The following is a 22,005-nucleotide window of genomic DNA, read 5'->3' as shown; positions in this document are numbered from 1 at the left end:
ACTAAAACGAAGAAATAATGCACAGAGGTAATCAGCTGAAATTGGAATCCTCTGGCTCACGGCAGCAAACATTTGAGTAATTTGTCTGGATCTCGGCTTGCCTGTGAAGACCTGAATTGATTCCACAGAGCGTGCACATACCTCTGACCCCACAAAATAAGTGATGCTAAAGTGTATATGTATGTATATATAAATACATATACATAAGATTATATATACATATATAAATACATGTACACACATAAACACATAGACACAAACACACACACACACACACACACACACACACACACACACTCTCACACACACACTTGAGGTCCTAACACATGCCAGACAGAATGGGAGGGCAAATTTGGAGAAAAGTATATGATTCTTAATCAAATGACAATTTTATTTCAAATAGAACAGGAACGAAACTTCTTGTGGTTAGTGAATGTATACCACATATATATCTTTATCAATAGATCCTGGAAACAGTAGGTCCTTCCATGCGGTTACATGCAGGCTCAATTGAGATGAAACAAGTTTCCGAGACAAAACTAAGGTTATAGCTTAGTTTTAAAGTTACCATAACATAGCAAAAAGGTACATTTTAGCCTGAATTCCAAGCCCTCTTTATTATTTCTGTGATTAAAGATTTCTATTTCAAGGAGGAATGGAAATTCTAAGTGGGACTACAAAGAGATTTTCTAGCAGTCAGTTATCCAAACAGTTTCTAGGTAAATGAATTTGGATCTGAAATGTGCCCTCAAAGGCCACATACTAGTGACCTAATGATGCGGTCCTTAGCTTATGGTGTCTGTGCCTTAAGATGTGGAGTCTAGTGGGAGGGAGGTAGATCACCACTGGGGTTCCCTTGGAGGAAGCAATCGAGCTCTATCTCCTTTCTCTTTCTTTGCTCACTCTCTCCATCTATTGAGTAATTTACTCTGTTGTATACCCCTTCCATTATATACACCACCTTGCCACAGGCCCCTAATCAACAGGCCAATGAACAATAGACTGAAACTTTCAAAACTCAATTATCTTTAGTATATGTTTTAGTAACAGAAGCTAACACCACATAAGGAAAATTAGGTACATGTATCGAAAATTACAAACATGTGAACATAAAGCTTTAAACATAATAAGAACGTAATTAGAAAGATTCTAATACCCAACTTTATTGGGAACCTCTTATTCAGAGTTTATTGAGTCAATTTCCCATTACTGTATTGTATTTCCCCCATAAAAGAAACAGCTCTGGTGTGTGTGACGTTTACGTACAGATGTTTGCAGGTGTGCTTATCCACGTGGGTTCATCCAGAGGTTGTTTTCTGCTTGTCTTAATCAGTTGCTTATCCATCGTATTTTCCGAGAGAAGGTATCTCACTTAACCTGCTTTGACCAGCCTGGTGTGGGATAGTAGCCCATGCCACCAGACAGAGGAACTGGTAGGTAGTCATAAGTTCAGAACCCCAGCAAATCTCATAATTGAGAATAGCAGGAGCTCAAACTAGCTTCCAACCAGGTTCCTTTCCTGGAGTAAGTGACCACAACATCCCACTAAGAGGACCATGACAACCATTCACATAACATAGAACCTAGAGTTCTCCATGCTAAAGATAGGCCCCGAGTGTTTAGCCAATGAGCTTCCCTTCCTGGTCATCCCTTTCTGCAAAAGGTATTTAATCTCTGGTTCACCCTGAGTAAGACATATGCATTCTCATCCACCATGAATAAAGCAGTTTGGAAAATTGAGGACCGGACGTCTCCTTCATCAAGGATCTCCTTGGGAGCGGGGGGGGGGGGGGGGGGGGCATCAAACAGAGCCGCACCTATGCACCTATGTCTCCCATAGAAGCCCCTAATCCTGGCACTCACTTGGAGCTAAGCTGGATCCCCATGCCCCCTGTCCCAGGCTCATTACAGCCAGTGAGCTCCTGTTCCTAACTCCTCACCGTCCCCAGCGTGGCATCTGGGTACTGGTACACAGGAGGATGGGAACTACCGGTCTCAGTTCCTCGAAGTTCCCAGGAGCGTCTACTTGCTCCGGTGTTTGAGAACCACAGCCTCTGACCCAGCCCCTGCTGTTTTCACCTGGAGGAACACAGGCAGGGACCCCTATCTTAGACTGTGTTTTGTTTTCCCTTAGCGGAGCAGGTCAGAGCTCCAGCATCCCAGCGGCCAGGAGTGGCACATCTGTGGGGTTCCAACACCCCAGAGGCGAGGCAGAAACGCAGAATGACAGCCCGGCTGGATCAGTTTCTGCCTCAGCTCTGGAGTTAGAGACATGTGCTGGCACCCCTAGTTTTTCCATATGGTTGCTGGGTATTTGAACTCAGATCCTCATATCTGCACAGCAAACACTTCATCCCTCAAGATAGCACTTTATAAGGTTTTGTTTGGAACCGAGTGTGGTAGCATATTCCTATTACCCCAGCACATGGGAGGCTAAGATAAAAAGTTCTGTGAGTTTGAGGTCAATCTTGGTTCATAATGAATTTTAGGTCAGCCTGAAACAGGGAGACCCTGACTTTCTTCTTGCTCTCAAAGAAGGTTTCCTACCTTTCCTTCTTTCCTCACCAGACTACCCACTAAACTAGGTAAAGCCCATGGGCATTAGCTATAATTGGACTTCTGGAATTGATTAAGATGCTGGACTTAAAGTCAATAGAATGTGAATGGCTCCTGGCCATTTATGTGTTAATGATGGTTGAATTTGGTTTGCCTGGGAGGAAGGCAGTTAGTCCTCTCACTGTTACCAGGCAACATCATCTATCATTTGATTATACCCACCAGGAGTCATGGCCATATATAGCAGTCCAGTTAGGCAGAAGAAGGTTGGATGACCATCTTTCCCCCTAGAAGAAATCTCTAAAGTCCCGAGAGAAATGCTGTCTCTCAATAGCCACTTTGTTAAGCACCCTCTCCTTAGGCCTAATGTGTTTTGGAATAACTCCATTCTTGGTCACTGAACCCCCTATCTTTGGTTAGGATTTGTATTGGCAAGTTATTCCCAGCACATGTATTTGAACCAAGCAGAAAACTTCAGTTCATTTGAGGCATTTTGTATCAACACCCAATTCTGTCTCCTCTTTCTTCATTGGCTTCTGTTTCCACACTTGCTTCTATACTCCACGTTGCTGTTCTTCTCAGCTGCGCTTCGTCCTGCACAGACTTCCCACCTGTGCCTCTAACCCAACATTACCAAGCTCAGTCACCACTTCCTCTCCCTACCCAGACTGAATTGTCCTCCTCCTGTGTTCTGGGTTGAAGTATCACATCTGGTATTCATTTTGTTTTCTCTCTTATTCTTCACCATTATGACAGCAAACTGGTACTGTCCACTCTATTGTCTGTTGTTAGACAGTATCTCATCTCACTTTCCCATTTTGTCTTTGTCTATGTTTTAATCACCTCTGTTTAGATTCCCATCAAGGCTCTCTGGACTATTTGGGTAGAGAACCAGTGGGTTGCCCCTCTTTCATGATATAATTTTTTTTCATTTTTAACATTTATCATCATCGTCGTCGTCATCGTCATCATCATCATCATCATATCATAATGCATCCCATCATGCCCTAGAAGAGTGTAGAGGTCAGAAGAAAACTTAGCAGGAGCTGGTTCCTTCTTATCATTCGTGTACTTCAGGGAATTCAACCCCAGTCATCAGGCTTGGTAGCAAGTGGCTTTATCCATTGAGTCTTCTTATTGGACCCATCTAATTAATTTTTCATTTGAACACTGTAATGGTGTATCTAAAATGCTAGTCTAATCGATTGGAATTATAGCCAAAATACCTAAAAGAGCTCTCAATTTTTAAATGAATAGTCACCACTCTTCAGTTAACCAAACGTGCGTGCTTTGTCTCGACTTCAACACATATCTACTGCATCCATTACACAGTAGACACTGTAGTCATCCCTGAGGTTTGTAAACATGTGTCTCTCCTTCTGCATGGCATCAATTCACATGTGCCTAGCTGGTAAGGTGTAGTTCTCTCTCCTTGGAGACTCAGTTTCCTAGAAAGGGTGCCACCATTCCTGGGCTGCTACATTTCGATGTATCTCTGTTTATCTGGACTTTAGTATCTCTTACTTTCAAGTGAGGTTCAGGAGTGCTATACTCTTGGAGATAGTATATCTTTAAAATTATGTTTATGGTGCTTTAAATAACAAATGACGTCTTGGCTAGGTATTAGATTCTTGACTCAGTCTCTTTTATTTTTATTTTTTATTTTTTGCTTTTGAAACCTGCTGCTATTATCCCAATACCTTCTGGCAATGAAAGTTACTGTAAAAAAAATACCCTGACCTGACACTGGCCTTTCTGTAGATAACTTGCTTTTTTCTGCCTGTAATCTCATAGGATTCTTTATCTCTAGAATGAAAAAAAAATCCTCATGGTATGTCCTTGGTTTAGTAGTTACTATTACATAGAATGCCTTTGAAATCTATAGATTCTAAGCTTTATTTCAAAATATTATTTGCTATGAAACATGGGAATGATTTGCTTCTAAATATTTCAGTCTCACATTCAGATACCAATTGAGCCATTGTGTATTGTATTTCTTTCTAGCCATACTATTTTACATTTCCCTCTGTAGACTTACTTCTATTCAGTTGATTTTGTTTTTCCATCCTGCTCTCTGTCCTTTCCATTTTTCCCCACTTCTAATACAGTTTCAGTTTCTCTAATGTATTTTTATTAATTTTTAAACTTTTATCTTTTTATTCATTCTTGAGAATTTCATATGCACATATGATAAAAAATGGACATAACTGTCCCCAGTATCTCCCCCTCAACTCCTACCACACGCCTCCAACATACTTTTCTCCCAATATAATAACTCACTAAGTCCAGTGAGTTGCTATTTGCCTCTGTGTGCATGGTGTGGGGCCATCCACCGGAGAGTAGCCTTCCTATCATTGGCCCATCTGTACAGCACCGACTGTTGATTCTCTCAATTGTCTACAAAGATGAAATAATACTTCTCAGGGTTAGGGTGAGAAAGCTTCTTTGTCTCTTGCATTTGTTTTAAAATACTATCCCTGTCCCCCAAACCCCAGCAAAGACTTTAGTTTCTCTTACTGGCAGTCACTGCAAACAATACAGTACATTTTAAAGGCTGTTTCCTCAGAAAACTATGCTGACCAGTGCCACCTGTGACTTGTGAGAACATCTAAGAAGTTAGAGTCACAGAAGAATATTCTCACTATACCTCTCAGTCATGTCTCCAGCATAAGATCAGCAAGAATATGTGTGTTTTGATCTCATAAGCCTGCCTCCTCTGTCCTTTGGAGTGTGGGAGGAGAGCGATGCCATCTCTCGGTCTATGCAAACACAAATGCTGTGTCACTTCTCATTGCTGCAAAATAAAAGGCCAACCCAATCCAACCTCCTCAAAGACTCTATAAGTGTTCTTATTAGTTGGCCTTGGTTTCAGCATAGGAACATCCCAAGATACAAAGGTCTGAAGGAAATAAGAGTGTTTGGGGGATATGGAAGTCAGGGGCAGAGTTTCTAAAAGTGGCTTGTCATCACAGCCACATGCATAAGTGACAAAAAATGTAGATTGAAGAAAGGAATAGGATGTAATTGTGAGCTTCAGGCAGTGGTTCTCAAATGTAGTTTCTGAGCCACTGGGAGACATTTGCTATAGTAAGATAATTTAACTAAATAATTGTGTTTGCATGTTTAGAAGCTGAAGGTGGGTGAGCGAATGCCAAATGATTTCTCTGTCTCAACGAATTATAGTTACAAGCTCAGGATGATGAGAAAGACTTGGGTTCTTACCCAAGGATGGGTAATCTCTGTTAAATCCTTAACTGTTCAAAAAAACCCCTCAGTTTCTTCATCTATCAAATGGGATGATAAGAGCATTTGTTATGAGACTAACGTAGGAAATTATGAGAAACACATAAAATTTTAGATAGAAAACAGCTAGAGCTGGCACATGAAAGGTCCTCAGTAAACTTAGCTTAATGATATGAATTTATTGCATATTGACATGGAAAGCAATATATTCACAGAGCTATTTGTCTGCATAGTCAGAGCAAAGAGAACCAGGATAGCAACTTTGTTGATCAAATGGAGACCCAAAGCTTATCTACTAGAAGGATTAATAATATCAGAGCAGGAAGTGGCCTGATTGCATTGGTGATATCTATGTTAATTGATTTTTATAACTACTGGGGAGTTTTAGCCAAAGGTCAATCAGGCTATCAGAAAAGAGAAAAACACAATATTTAAATCATTTCATTTGCCATAAAGTGATATAGCTTATTTTCTATTTGCAGTCAGAGTGACAGGCCTTCTGAATTTCTGCGTCCCTTTTTTCTCCATCCAATTCAGCCTCAAATCCACAGCGCACAGAAGATTCTTTATGGATATTGAATGACATTTATATCCACCTTGCTTCTTTTTCTACTACTACAAATTAAATGCCAATAAAAAGCAGCTGAATTTAGCAGCTTAGGTTAGCACCTTTCGGCTGATTCATTTGGAAAGCCTTTAATAACCTAGTTTCCTCTTTGTGTCATTAATCTCCCTCCTCTATTTCAATCTTACCTCTTAATTAGTGCCCTATTTTACTTCCTCTCTTCTTGGGCTAAGTCTTTCTCTGTTGCCTCCAAAGGTGCCTTAAACTTGTCCATTAGAACTTCTGTATACATTTTCATGAAATCTTTAAATTTCAAGTAATTTGTGGCAGGCTCTGTTATCACAATAAATTACTTTTTTTTAAAAAAAGTACAAAATGATGACAATCTTGATCTTTGAGAGTGTATTCCCTGGAGGAGGAAAAAGCTTATGTAAAGTGCAGAACTTACACTGTGTATTCTTATGATACTTGCATCCTCGTGCCTTGTTGGTTTATATTTACTTAAACTTACACAATATTTAAGTTATCTATCATCTATGCATCTATGTATCCATCACCTATCTATATCTATCAATCATCTATTTTTATCTAGCTATTTATCCACATTTCTATCTATATATCATCTATCAATCATCTATTTTTCATCTGTGAATTTATCTATCCACATTTCTATCATCCATTTATCTATTATCTATCTATCTATCTATCTATCTATCTATCTATCTATCTTTCTATAAAATGGAAGAATATAGAAACCTAATACAAAACACTTTCAAGATAGAAAAAAAAGCTATGACTTAGCCGTGATTAAATCTTATCCTGGGTAAATGTCACAGCAACCTACCTGTTTCAACAGAGGTCTTAAGTCTCATTGTGATGTGTTCTAATCAACAGAAGTTTCTACCTCCATCTCCCTGCTTATCTGTCCTCTTCTGTATTGTTCTTTTTGCCTACTGTTATTCTTTTGAGTTCTTTTTTAATCTTCCTTGGGTTGTTCCTACTCCCTACCCTCCTTCCTTCAGCATTCCTTCTCACTCTGGGAGCAGAAGATGGCGGCTGAGGATTGAGCTAAACGTAGCTCAAACTAGGTCCAGGCAGAAAAACAATGCTCTGGTAAACACTGTTGGCAAAACAAGGTCAGACAACTTCACTTTTCTACAATGAGCCCCATCAAGCTAACAAAACTAAGGGTGTAGTGACTGGAACTTATCTTTAATCCTGGCCAAAGGGATCTCTGTGAGTTCAAGACCAGCCTGGTCTACATATCAAGTTCCAGGCCAGCCATGGCCACATAGTGAGATTGTTTCAATGAGTTAACCACAACAAAAAACACACCATTGTTGTTGTTGTTGTCATCGTCATCATCATCATCATCAACAACAACAACAATAACAACAGCAGCAGCAGCAGCAGCAGCAGCAGCAGCAACAACAACAACCACAGGACAAAACAAGAGACAAGTCAACAAACACAAGATAGCAAACCTCTATCTATCTATGGCTGCTCTGATTGTCTCACTCATAGAGCACAGTTGAAAGGACAGAGAAGATGTCCTGACACTGGTGTGCAGTACTCGACGAGACTCGCTTGTAAATGGTTTCTAGAACTGCTTAGAAATAGACAAACAAGGGCAAACTCATAGGCCTTAAATCCCCGCAGAGAACTTGCATTCTAGTCATAAATGGAGGTTGTTTTAAGTCACCAAATATATACATACCATATTAAAATCAAGAAATTATTAATTTATACTGGTCACTGGTGCCTTATTTGTTATAAAGAGCCGGATGCCTATCTCTCCTTTTAAGTCGCAGGATTCAGACACCAGGGGTGTATTAGTTACACAAGCAATCACCTATAAAAGCTCGAGCCACGAAAGGGCAGGAGACTACACGAGCTCTGAAAGACCATCTGTGTGGCTGCAGCCTCAGCCTGAACGGACGGATGGCACACATTTCTTTTGATTCCCACCACAGAGGAGTTTATGTTTCACTTCAGTGACCGTGATTAGATCCTGCTTCCTGTCTTCTGGTGTGCTACACAATTCTCCAAGAGGCATGATAAAAGCAAAGTGTGGTTTACTGGCCTGTGTTTTTGAGATGCAGTGAAAAATGGTGCGGTTGAATATCCTTGGTAATCTTGGTTGTTTTTCTGTCACAGTGGGCATTAACAATTTTCTGCATAACTTAAAGTGAATAGAGATAGAGTGTGGAAGTTTTTGTGTGCCCATGGTTCTTTCATCTGCAGAAGGAGGCGGCAACATAATAATAACCATGTAATTTCCCCCACAATGTGTTACCTCAGTGATCAGCACTTTCAGAGACATCTCATTTCTAAACAAACAGGATTCTGAGTACCTGTTGTCTGCAAAGAAAGCTTTCCATGCAGCAGGACTCTGTCTCCTCAACCCTTACAGCAAGACTTCCCCCCTCTCAGTAGGATTGAGGCTGTGGTGTTTATTAGGATGGCTCTACCTGTGATTTCATTGTTAAGTTGTCGCCCAGAAGTAAACGCGTGGATCGGGAGGACAGAGGCGGGATATAGCTTATTCTCCCTTATTGCAGCTAAATGTAGGGATGGTTGAGGTTATACAGTACAATTCAGGGAAGTGATTAACTGAGTGATTCGTGATGATCACTTAAAAATAAATGGAAGATTTTGAAAGTTTTAGGGGAAAATATTTTGGTATAAGGAACTAAAACACCTACATCTGCTTCGGAGCTTTAATATCTAGTAAGTTAAAGTTTTAAACAGGCAACACCCCCTCCTCCCCAAAAGCTCCTTCTCCCCCCCCTTGGAAACCCCCATCTTTCTCTTTAGTGTAAAATTTGGCTGCTAAGCCTTAACTACTACTTCGAAATTTTGACCCTCATTAGACATTAGTAGCTGCTCACGTTTCATACTAGAGATACACTCCAAACGAAAAAAAAAATATCCCGGCAGTCCCGCATTTTATGAGCAACAGGGCTTGATTTTTTGAGTCAAATGATTTATCTGGGCTATCCTGATGATTGCTCTCTGTGATGTTGAATCATACAGGAAGTTAATCCAATTTCATTATAAGGAGGGATGGAAATACCAGCTATGTTATAAAGTGAAAGTTGTCCATAACTTTGTGCCAAATTCAGAAACACTATTTTAAACATTCAAACTAAATTTCCACTTCCCATCTCTGCATGCCCCAGCCCTATACATAGTAGGGCCAAGAACACAGTGAGAATTCAATAAACATATTTTAGAAATGTGATATTCTTCATATCGGAGAGCATTACTTTCTATGCAGATTAATTAATGAAGTCATAAATAATTTTTAATCAGGACCCAAGATGCTTGTGAGAGCTACTAAGATCAAAAGCCAAGATTCTTGGTTCACAGACGGGGAAACAGCAAAGCCGCCCTTCCTAGATGGGGATTAGGCCAGGGGCATCTCATATCAACACTTTTCATTCATCAATCTCATCACTGGATCACAACAGAAGATACTGGCATTTTAGTGATGCCTGCATGTGAAGGTGGGGACCCCAGATGCCCTCGTTGTAAACATGTCTAGATTCTTTCATTCTCTAGTTATCATAAATAAAGTCATTCCCACCCCCTCCCTCCCTCCCAGTGTCGGCGTGGGAACTACACTGGACAAAACAGAGAAAACATGTGCTTCCCTTACTATCTCTTACGAGACTTTTAGGTTTCGTGCAAATACATGCGTTTGGGATCCAGTCTTTGGGATGGTTGGTTAGTTTTGTAGAGACTCCTGAGGGTGGCGAACCTTTACTGTAAAGACACACTGAGTGTGTTTACACTTCAGACCTAGAGGCTAAATATTTTTCTCTGAGAATCCAAAAGCTTTTCTGCTGACTCACTCCACCAGCCACTGACAGAAATGCCTGCACTGATGCTCCCAACCTCACAGGTCCCCCAGACAGCCCTCTTCCCATCCGGATGGGTTCTCCTACCGGTTTGGAAACTGACCGAGTGTTGCGATGCATCCGGCTTCCATTTGTGTTCTTCTTGTTACTCCCTCACCATGGCTAGTTGGACTAATCAGAAAGCCTGCGAGCTGAAGCTTTGTTTAGTCACTTGGAGCTAGCCGACTGCTACTGTTTCTAGAGGCTCTGCTGAGCCCAGGTCGACAGCCGCAGCCTGTGCTGTCCCAGGAGACGCCCCAGGTGCTTGCTGTTTCAATAGTTTGCTAGCATTCATGTGGTTTGTTTCACAGTGATTAGCAATACTGTAAAGTGAGAATTTTATGAACTGTGGAACAGGTATGTTGCATGAGAATTTTTTCTTTTCTTGGTTTTACAAGAAAATATATGTTTATTAGATATTTTAAGAAAATAATAATTTTTTTAAAGTTCTACCATCTTTGTAAATAATTTTCCTACTGGGTCACAGGGATTTTACAGATATCTAATTTTAACTCACTTTGTGACTTAGAAAACAGATTAATATTACTTGATTTAATTTAATTAATATTCATATATATTTTGAAGAGGAAATTCAGGTGACTGATAATAAACCCAACTAATGAGTTGGAGGTTCACAAATATGCAGGTGTGATTCAAAAACTAATTTTTCCCTACCATACTATTTGAGTTTAATACACGATTTAAAATAAATGATTGTTACAATTATTACTATTAGAGACATTTAGTTTGAAAACAAATAAGACAGAGCAAAGGAAAGGAAAACATTTTTCTTTGTCTGTAAGTGCTAACCTCATTTTCTAACAGTAAGATTCACTGAAACACTTTGAGGATCCCAGAAACTCTGACATCAAGATACACGACATAATTCGAGTAAGACTTCAATAAAGCTTAATTATTTATACATTACTGGTAGCATGCTAAATTAATTTTTTAAAGAGTACCAACCCATTCTCAATAGTCTTAAAAATGTTCACAATCTTCGATCCAACAATTCCCTACCTGAAAATGTATCTTAATGAAGTGACTTCAGTGAGTAGACATTAAGTGCTAAGATTTTCTTGGTTAAATTTTACTTTAAAACTGAGAGGGAATTTTAAGGAAGATCAATAGCCAAAGAATAAACAACTTTTGGTATGTCAGGGTGGGAGATAATTGTTGGTTAAATTCTCTCTCTCTTATATCACTAATTTGGCCCTTTCTACTAGAGCTTTCTGGTCTACCTCGAACGTCCTGGGATAGTCTTTGTACCAACGCAAAGCCTTTGGGGCTCAGTGGTTTACATTTCTAACCTTAGCAACTTGGGAGGCACAGACAGGGGGGGTCTGTAAGTGAAACAGAGGGAGCCAGAAAACATGAGGAGCTGCATTGTGGAGCCTGGCTCAGCAAAGAAACAAAAGCTTATCGAAAGCCACACAAACCAAAAGGTTTCCTCATCCAGCTACCATCCTTGTTATTAGTCCTTTATAAGAGAAGACCTTGCATCATTTATTGCTTCTGACTCTTTTTTCTTCCTGCTTTCACTGTAACTGGAGTTCTAAAGTAGAAGCCTTCCTTATTCTGGGGGCTCCAAAATGTCAGGCCCAGCCATTTTCCCTGAGGAAAACCAAAAAAAAAAAAAAAAATGATAAAAATGTCAGGAAAGGATCAAAATGACCACTTTGTAGAGACATACATTGAGCATCCCAGTCTTTCTGTGAGGCCCTGACAAAAGAACTTAGGTTTAAACACTTAATTCCTAAATTATTTTATTAATGTTATTTATTAATAATAAGTAGTCACTTTATAAAACAGTTAATATTTCAAAATGAAAAATTTGGGGAGAACTGGGGCAGTGGGGGAAAGGTTCACCCAGTAAGCAGCCTTGGTCTGACTGTGGCCTGGTTGTTCATTGTCTTAGTGCCGGCTCGGCAAGCTGGCCTCTGAGAAATCTTTGTTTGTCTGAGGGGCCAGTGCAGTTCAAGTGATATGATTGCAACTGCTCAGGGGACAATCTCATTATGGGGTGACCTGTCCTTCAGGCTCTGCTGTTCCAAAATGGCAGCAAAATGGAGTCCAAAATGGCAGCAGGTTAAGGACAAATGATCAGAGACGTTCGGAACCAGGCCTGGGACAGGACACTGTAAGAGCTCATATTAAGATACCTCCATCACTTGAATCTTTGTGCATTTAGGCTTGAGTGACATAAGACTGGTGTCACCAGTATTTGGGCTCTCTATGGATGTCATGTACAGAACTGAGCAGGCTATCCCCCCACAGGAAAGGTGACAGATACAAACTGACTGAAGGGATGCAGGGATGCTATACAACTCCTGGGCATATACCCAAAAGATGCTCCACCATACCACCAGGACACGGGCTCCATTATGCTCGTAGGAGCTTTATTCATGATAACCAGAAACTGGAAACAACTCAGCTATCCCTCGACCAAAGAATAAACACAGACAGTGTGGTTTATTTACACTATGGAATATTATGCAGCCATTAAAAACAAGGCCATCGTGAATTGCACAGGCAAACAGATGGAACTTGAAACTATCACCCTGAGTGAGGTAACTCAGCCAAGAGGACATGCATGGTATATACTCACTTATAAGTGTATACTAGCCATAAAGTACAGGATACTCACACTACAATCCACAAACCCAAAGAAGTTAAATAAGAGGGAGGGCCCAAGGGAGGATGCATGAATCTCACTCAGAAGGAGAGATAAAATGATCATCACGGGCAGATGGAGGGAAAGAACTGGGTGAGAGAGAGGATGAAGAGGGGAAGGGGAGATCAGGTGTGGGAAAAGCCAGAGAAGGAAGGCCAGGAGAGGGAATAGAATTCAGCAGTGGCGTGGGGGGTGTTCCCAGAGACCTGAGATTGGGGAGGCTCCTGAGAGCCTATGGGGGTGACTCTAGCTGAGACTCCTAGTAGCTGGGGATAAGGATCCTTAAGTAGCCACATCTTGTAGCCAGACAGGATTCCCATTGGAGAAATAAGGACAATGACCCCCCACACAAAACCTTTACCCCAAAATTTGTCCTGCCTACAGGAAGTGTAGGGATATAGATTGAGTAGAGACCAAGGGAAGGGCTAACCAATGAAGGGCTCAACTTGAGACTCTTCTCATGGGCAAGAACTAATATATGATACTATGAATGATTCTCTGTTATGCTTGCAGACAGGAGCCTAGCATAATTGTCCTCTGAGAGATTCCACGCAGCAGCTGACTGTAATGGATGCAGAGACCCACAGTCAGACACTAGGTAGAGCACAGGGAGTCTTGTGGAAGAATTGTGGGAAGGATGGAGGGACCTGGAGGGAATAGGGAACTCCATAGGAAGACCGCTGACCCCTGCCCTCCCCACTCTCACACAAGGTTGGCCCTTTCCTCCTGTCTCTTCTTTTTATAGCTGGAACCGTCAAGTGCTTAAGCAAAACAAAACAAAATGCCGGAATTAAACAAAACCACAATATCATTCCTTTATTCTTCCTTTTCCTTATGTCCTACTATTGGTAACTGAAGTCCATTCTATCTATGGACAACAGTCATGGCAACATTGCTTCCAACAACCTTCACCACTCCTGCCACACTTCCGCCGGTCATTATGGATCCTAGTGGCAGGCTTCTAATTGTTCTCCCAGCTTCCAGCTTCCTTTTACCACTGCACAGAGCCAGAGTGACTGTGTTTTTTTTAAATCACAAATTAGATCATGTCAGTGCTATCTTAAAACTCTCTGGGGGCATCTTGACTTGTTCAGAGTAAAATTAGAGTCTGACACGGCCCTATTTGAGTGCCGTCTTAGCAGCTCCCCGCCTCCATCTATCTTTGACATGTCCCTTCAATCCCAGTACTTTTTCCTGTGTATATGTATATGGTATGACTGTGTGTGTTTGAACATGTATGGATGCACATGGGTTGAGTCCATGTATGTGCTGGTGTATGTGGAGCTTGGGGGTAGATGTTAGGAATCTTCCCCTTTGTGTCTTCCACTATATTCATGGACATCAGGCAAACTCAGAGCAAGCTGATGAGGCTAGTCTAGCTAGAGAGCTTGCTCTAGGAATGTGCCTTCCAAAACTTGAATTATAAGTGGTCTGCCATACCCACCAGCATTTATGGTTTATAGGGATCCAAACTCTTGTACTCATGACTGCACAGCAAGGGCTTTAACTGAGGAATGATCTCCCAGCCCCTTATGCTTTCTGGTCTTATCCCTTTCAACACACCTAACTTCCTCTGTCTTTGTGCTGGCAGCCTTACTAATAAAAACTTTCTCTAAAATACTATGGGTCTTAGTGTCTCTATTCAGATTTCTACTAAAACACTACTTCTGCAAAGGTCTTCCAATGGGAGTATTTTAAAATATTATCTTGTCTGCCATTGTCTGCCTTCTTCTTAGTACTTCTTAACCAGGATGGGTATTCTACTGCACCTATTCAAAGGTTGTGAGCCTGCACCCGGTGTGGTTGCTGGGAATTGAACTCAGGCCCTCTGCAAGAGCAGCAGGTGCTCTTAACCACTGAACTATTTGCCTGGATCTCTATTTTCCATCAAATAGGATTGATACGAACCATGTTCATCCCTTGAAATAATGCTCTGTCCATGCACAGATTTGGAATGATCTGCTAGAACCAAAGACGTGTGAGCTAGAAAAAGTAGTCCTGTGTCTGCGCATGGCTAAGGAGTTCTCATGAAAGAAGCTGTCCTAGGGCAAGTAAGGGTTAGGTCTCTAAAAGGGAGATTGAAGGAAATGGGAAAAAAAAAGTGAGAAAGCAGGTCAAAAATTGTGACAGAACTCCATGAAAGAAAAGTGCACACACACACACACACCCCCTACACGTTCCAAAATGCTGTGCTACTTTGCATTTTTGTAATATACGAAGGAATACATGCTAATGTCAGAGGGGAGGCTGGAGAAGAATCCCCTGCTACGGGTGTCCACAGGACACAGCTTTTTCTTTCTCTTTCTTTCTTCAAGTAGAGTATGTGCTGGTGCCCATTCATGTTTGTGACTATGGAAGCAGAGGCCCCACGGTTGACCTGGACATCCTGTCCTTTTAAAGCTCTCTCCTCCCCATTCAGGCAGAGCTCCTCACTGAACCTGGAGCCCTGCTGGGCAATCCCTGCCAGTGATGCTGGGCAGCTTGCCCCAGTGGTCTTCTGTGTCTGCCTCTTGAGGATCTGAATTCTGATTCTGATGCCCACTTGACAAACACTTATTCACTGAACCATCTCCTCGGTCCAGAAAAATATTTTAAATGATAACCATGATCACATTTTTTTTGCAGCCTAAAGTAAGTTTAAGTGAGTCATCGGGCTATCAGAATAGCTTCAAAACACAGCAAGAGGAAATGAGACCAAACTAAGATGACTTTCTAACAAGACGTAGATGAAAACTTCACATAACACTAGACTATAATGAGATCATTTCTCATCCGTGAACGCGTGAGGGTAAATTTACATGTCTGTTATTAACTCATCAAAATTCCTCTGAGTACATTATTTTCCAACTCTTATTACCATGCGATCAAGTGTAGCCTCATCATCCATTATTCATACGCTCCATTAGAATGTTTATAAACACCATTTCTGTCTGCATTGCACTGCACTAGAGATGGGCAGGAATGCTTTAACATTTGTCATTTTGTTTATTCCGAGGGCAGAGGCAAAATCACGGGACTCATCGCCATCAGGAGAATCATCAACCCAGTTTTAAACATGTTTTCAAAAGCATCTGATCTGATGTACATTCTGTATAGAATTTGATTTTTTTTAATACTTCTGGGTGTCTGGGACTTGGAGGAGGTTAAGTAATAAATAACAAATTTGCAAAAGCATTCTTATGATTTCTATATTTCAAAATGTATTTTGTAGATTTTTAATAACAGACAATCTGTCTTCTAGTCCTCTTGATGCCCCCAACCTCAGCCCTGTCAAGTATAACAGAAGTAAGAATAAATGAACTTCATGAACTTCATCAGAGTAGTATATATATATATATATATATATATATATATATATATATATTAGGCTTTTTTTTATAATTTCAAAGCCTTGTAAGTAAACATTGTCTATATAATCATGAATTAGATCTTACCAAGTGCCAATTAGCAATTTTGCCTTTAAGGTAAAATAGATATTTGGTCTGTAAATATTATCTGTGTTTTGATTTAATATAATTAGTAATTTTGTCAGTGCTAAAAATAGTTCTGGAAATGGAGAGAAAGTGTAGGCATAGATAAATGAATTGGATGCCTTTCATACATCTGAAAATGAATTAGTAAGCTAGAAAACAGATTATTTTCCATTTGAGCCTTACATTATTAAGGGATCATAGTAGATATCAAATAAGCCCAAAACCAAGTTAACTAGATTTCACGTTGGTTTTGCTGTCAGATTAAAACCATAGTTTATGTAAAAAATAGGGTATCTGATTTGGACTATAAAGAACACACTACAAACCAAGCAGCAACCAAGCATGGGTCATGAATAAATTATACCATTCTGTGCTTCTCCATCCGTTCTGTGTCTGGTTCAAATTGTTTTGTTGATTTGGAAGAGATGTCTATTAGATTCACTCAGCAAAAATTTCGTGAGCTTCCAATGTGTGCCAAGCACTGGGTTCTCTGAGTCCTTGGTTACAAAGGCCTGCCAGGCCCACAGGAGACATTTTTCTTATTCTCATTAAGGGCAAATCCCCTTACTTAGGTACTCATCCTATGTTCCGTTCTCTTTTGCTTGTTTTCTGTATCATTGTTTTCTCTATCACTGATGGATTGTTCCTGGCAGTCTATAAACATTTGTAAGCTTTCTTGAAAATGAAGCCATACTTAGCTGTTAATCCTTTCCTTTGTTGAGGAAAAAAGGCATTTTTCTCTCTTTTTTTTTTTTTTTTTTCGGAGCTGGGGATCGAACCCAGGGCCTTGCGCTTGCTAGGCAAGCGCTCTACTGCTGAGCTAAATCTCCAACCCCTGAAAAAAGGCATTTTTGTTCCTGAGAACTATTCACACAAAATATTCTCAAGCAAATCAGCCATAACCTGTACCTTACAATTATCTGCATTTCATTCTTGCTCATCTGACAGTGCCCCAAGAGTGGAAAGGAACTAATCCTGTTGTCTTAGTCAGGGTTTCTATTCCTGCACAAACATCATGACCAAGAAGCAAGTTGGGGAGGAAAGGGTTTATTCAGCTTACACTTCCACATTGCTGGTCATCACCAAAGTAAGTCAGGACTGGAACTCAAGCAGGTCAGGAAGCAGGAGCTAATGCAGAGGCCATGGAGGGATGTTACTTACTGGCTTGCTTCCCCTGGCTTGCTCAGCTTGCTCTCTTATAGAACCCAAGACTACCAGCCCAGGGATGGCTCCACCCACAATGGGCTGGGCCCTCCCCCTTGATCATTGAGAAATGCCTTACAGCTGGGTCTCATGGAGGCATTTCCTCAAGGGAGGGTCCTTTCTCTTCGATAACTCCAGCTTGTGTCAAGTTGACACACAAAACCAGCCAGTACAAAGACTTTGCATAAATGTTTAAGTTTGGCAGGCAGCATGGGTAGTCATGGCGACTGACACTTGCCAGTCATCCCTGTGAGGCTACTTTTGTATTCTACAGAGAATAGTTCCTGAACCTATCACCCCTAATTTTGATGGTTGAGAGACTATGGTAGCCAAGAGGCTGAATAACCCACCCAGTCTGTTTAGTTGGTATTTCGGCAATTCTGCCAAAACCTGTGGCCTTAGCAGCACACCCCCGCCCCCATTATCTCCACCATGCTGAGAACTATATTGGCTCCCATCACCTTGCTCCTTATCACCAGTCTACCTGGGGGTGCAGCAAATGTCTAAAAACATGGTGTCCATTGCTGAGTGTGCTTTTGGACAACAGTAAATGCTGACATATGAATTAATTTTGATGTCTTGCTCAAGCAAATCACCAAAGATACCCAATGTAAAGAAGAGCAACAAGAAAGCACAGGAGGCCATGTGCCAATCAAACTTATCCCCTCAGAATTATCTGACCCACTCCCGTCTGGAGTAGAGACACACGGCTCTCTTTTCTGTGCTGCGGTTGAAGAGTTTCATATGGAATCTCCTGAGTGTTTACAGAGTAAGAAACAGTATCAGAGAGATCAGAGCTATGTGCCACACTGGCCCAGGGGTTGGAGCAGGAAAAGAGAAGGGGCTAGGCAGAAATGTGGACACATAGGCTTTACATGATGGATAATGAGGAGCTAACACTCTGATTGCATGTGTTGTGTCCTGTTTGTGCTTAACGCATTGACTATTTCATGTTGGGTGCAGTGGTGCACACTTGGGCAGAAGCAGGAGGATCCCATTTGAGGCTTTCCTGAGTTCTATAAAGAGATCCTGCCTCACAGCAAAATAAATGAACAACAAAACAGCCCTGTGAAGTCAGCACAGTTATCATTTACTGATGAGCAAACAGTCTCCAGAGTATGAACAACTTCCCTAAGGCTGTGTGTCTACTAACCCAAGTACATTTTCTCTCCCTTGGCACACATAAATGAGAGTTAGTAGAGCATCAAAGATGTACTTAAAGCCATATTAATAATAATTTTAAAAGACTGAAATATTAGAATGAGAGATGAAAATACAATAACTACTACAAAATAAGATTAATAGGTTTTTTTTCCCCTAAATCTCCTACAAAGGGCAAAAACTGGGTAGAGACTTTATATTTTGGGAATCAACTGTCTTAGGTCAGAGGATTTGAAGATCATTCTACAATATTGAAACTTGCTGTTGTGTGTCAACCTGGCTGGACCACAGGGTACCCAGATATTTAGTTAAACATTGCTGTGAGCATGTGTATGGGGGCATTTCTGGATATAGTTGACAGCTGAAGCAGAAGTATTGTTCTCAGAGTAGGTGGCTTCTTCCAAACTATGAAAATTAAGAGAATTCACTCTCCCCGTGTGATTGTTTATGAGTCAATTCTTCAGAGATGGATTCAGAATTTACACTATAATCGCTTTTGTTTCTCAGACCTTTGAACTCATATTGGAAGCATTCTATTAAGTCTCTTGCATCTCCACCTTGAAGATCAAAGATCTTATTCTCATCCTGTACCATGTTAGCAAAAATCCTTATAATAAATCTCAGTATTTAATGGCCATCTCCATTTTGTTGGTCCTGTTCCTCCAAAGAACTCAGGCAGGTCCATCCATCTGATAATACCAAGAACCAGAACCATGATTGGACTTTTTCTCTTATATCTTCTTCATACTTGTAGAAAAATTTGGCTTCCATCTTTAAGCTCTGAGGAGAAAGCAGATGGTGTGGAGGTGTAGTGGAGTATGTTACGGCTAGCAAGGAGAATACTTCTTGGGAAACTCTGTAACTTTGTCTTCAGTCCACACTGCTGAAGAACCAGCTTGTGCAACCCAAAGTGTCATCACCCATGACTTTGGCTCCTGACAGCCGAGAAAGAATATAAGATCACACAGCGTTCACACTAAAGTGAAACCAACGCTAGAATATGAGATCGCACAGAGTTCACACTAAAGTGAAACCAACGCTAGAATATGAGATCACATAGAGTTCACACTAAAGTGAAACCAACGCTAGAATATGAGATCGCACAGCGTTCACACTAAAGTGAAACCAACGCTAGAATATAAGATCACACAGCGTTCACACTAAAGTGAAACCAACGCTAGAATATGAGATCGCACAGAGTTCACACTAAAGTGAAACCAACGCTAGAATATGAGATCGCACAGAGTTCACACTAAAGTGAAACCAACGCTAGAATATAAGATCACACAGCGTTCACACTAAAGTGAAACCAACGCTAGAATATGAGATCACATAGAGTTCACACTAAAGTGAAACCAACGCTAGAATATGAGATCACATAGAGTTCACACTAAAGTGAAACCAACGCTAGAATATGAGATCACATAGAGTTCACACTAAAGTGAAACCAACGCTAGAATATGAGATCGCACAGAGTTCACACTAAAGTGAAACCAACGCTAGAATATGAGATCGCACAGAGTTCACACTAAAGTGAAACCAACGCTAGAATATAAGATCACACAGCGTTCACACTAAAGTGAAACCAACACTAGAATATGAGATCACATAGAGTTCACACTAAAGTGAAACCAACACTAGAATATGAGATCGCACAGAGTTCACACTAAAGTGAAACCAACGCTAGAATATGAGATCGCACAGAGTTCACACTAAAGTGAAACCAACGCTAGAATATGAGATCGCACAGAGTTCACACTAAAGTGAAACCAACGCTAGAATATGAGATCGCACAGAGTTCACACTAAAGTGAAACCAACGCTAGAATATGAGATCGCACAGAGTTCACACTAAAGTGAAACCAACGCTAGTACTGGAAGAATTTTCTGATCACACAGAGTATAGCAGTTCCAGCTTAAAGATGCTGTCTGTGCAAACATTAACTTTTTAAGTTAAACAGCTTTATTTAGGAGCTATATTTTCAGATACCCTTTCATGATTCACCAAATTTACCTATTTATCAATTTACCCGATTACACCGGTGAGTATACTGAGGAGAGGAGTGTAGAAATCAAATTTTGCAAAAAAAAATGAAGATTAGCTATATAATGTATGACAATTCAAGTGGTTTTGAATATTACTGGTAATAACTAGGTAATGAATTTCTTATGCAATTCTAAATGCAGTTGTATTTTTAAAATTATGTTAAAACTTTTTTATGTATATTATTTGTTTATGTGGGAGCAGACATGAACATGTGGAGGTCAGAGGACATTTGTAGAGGTTGATTTTCTTCTTTTGCTGTGTGGGTTCTGAGGATTAAATGTACATCATCAGGTCTGATGGCCAGCATCTTGACTTACTAAGATATTGTCCCGTCCCATAAATAAAAATTATGTTAGAAAATAATTAAATAAACAAAAGACAATGAACATAAAGGAAGCATTTGGATCACGGAGCCTTGAGGCTCATCGTAAGATGCGTGGAAGCGTTGTCCCTGGTGCCCGTGTAGGGTTTCTCACAGCACGTCTGGCTCTCTTACGGGATAGTATGAAGCAACAGACAATAACACTCATGGGGACGGAATGAGGTCATACAGAAATCAGACAAGTACACCTCGGGAAGAAACGCCATGCTGTGCACTTTATTACCCATTAGAAGTCAGGCCAGTTCCTTCATTCGGACCACGATTAGGTCATTTCTGCATATTTGATGAGGAAAAACAGAATCGGTTCTCATTCTGAAGAACCACATGCTATCTAATTTCCTGAGAGTAACTAAGGTGTGTGTGTGTGTGTGTGTGTGTGTGTGTGTGTGTGTGTGTGTGTGTGTGCATGAATGTATTTGTATGCATGCGGAGAGTAGAGTGAAAAATGTTGAAAAAGAACTTGCTTTCAAGATAGTGCAAGCATTTGGCATTTTGGGAGATAGTACAGCTAGGGTTTCAACTCAGTGGTAGCTGTGTGCAAGGTCCTGAGTTCCCTAGTTAGCAGTATGGATATTAAAAACAAAAGGAAGGAAGAAGGAAAGAAGAGAAAAAAACAGGAAAAGGGGGAAAGAGCAAAGGGAAACACACACACACACACAGAGAGAGAGAGAGAGAGAGAGAGAGAGAGAGAGAGAGAGAATATGAATCTAGGTCTTTACGTTTATAGCCTCTTTACTGAAGTTGGCTAAGTAGTATCAGTATCTGAAGGTCCCCCATGCCAGCTAATTGAGCAGTAACCC

At 40.6% G+C, this 22,005-nt stretch overlaps 1 protein-coding gene across 2 annotated transcripts in view; it reads right to left on the bottom strand.

Annotated features, from left to right (window-relative positions):
• Ptprr (protein tyrosine phosphatase, receptor type, R) overlaps positions 1 to 22,005 on the bottom strand; it is a 267,001-nt gene that overhangs the window by 118,943 nt on the left and 126,053 nt on the right. The window contains exon 1 of one of the 2 annotated variants that reach the window (NM_001113390.1): positions 10,331 to 10,458. The exons of the other annotated variant lie outside the window; for it this stretch is intronic. The gene's annotated coding sequence lies outside the window, so the exon portion shown is untranslated. Of the gene's footprint in view, positions 1 to 10,330; positions 10,459 to 22,005 lie in introns of those variants that run through there. 2 annotated transcript variants of the gene reach the window in all.

This window comes from Rattus norvegicus, chromosome 7 (assembly GCF_021556685.1).
Source record: "Rattus norvegicus strain SHRSP/BbbUtx chromosome 7, alternate assembly SHRSP_T2T, whole genome shotgun sequence".
NCBI classification, from domain to species: Eukaryota; Metazoa; Chordata; class Mammalia; order Rodentia; family Muridae; genus Rattus; species Rattus norvegicus.
This window is presented reverse-complemented; position numbering and strand designations above follow the sequence as displayed.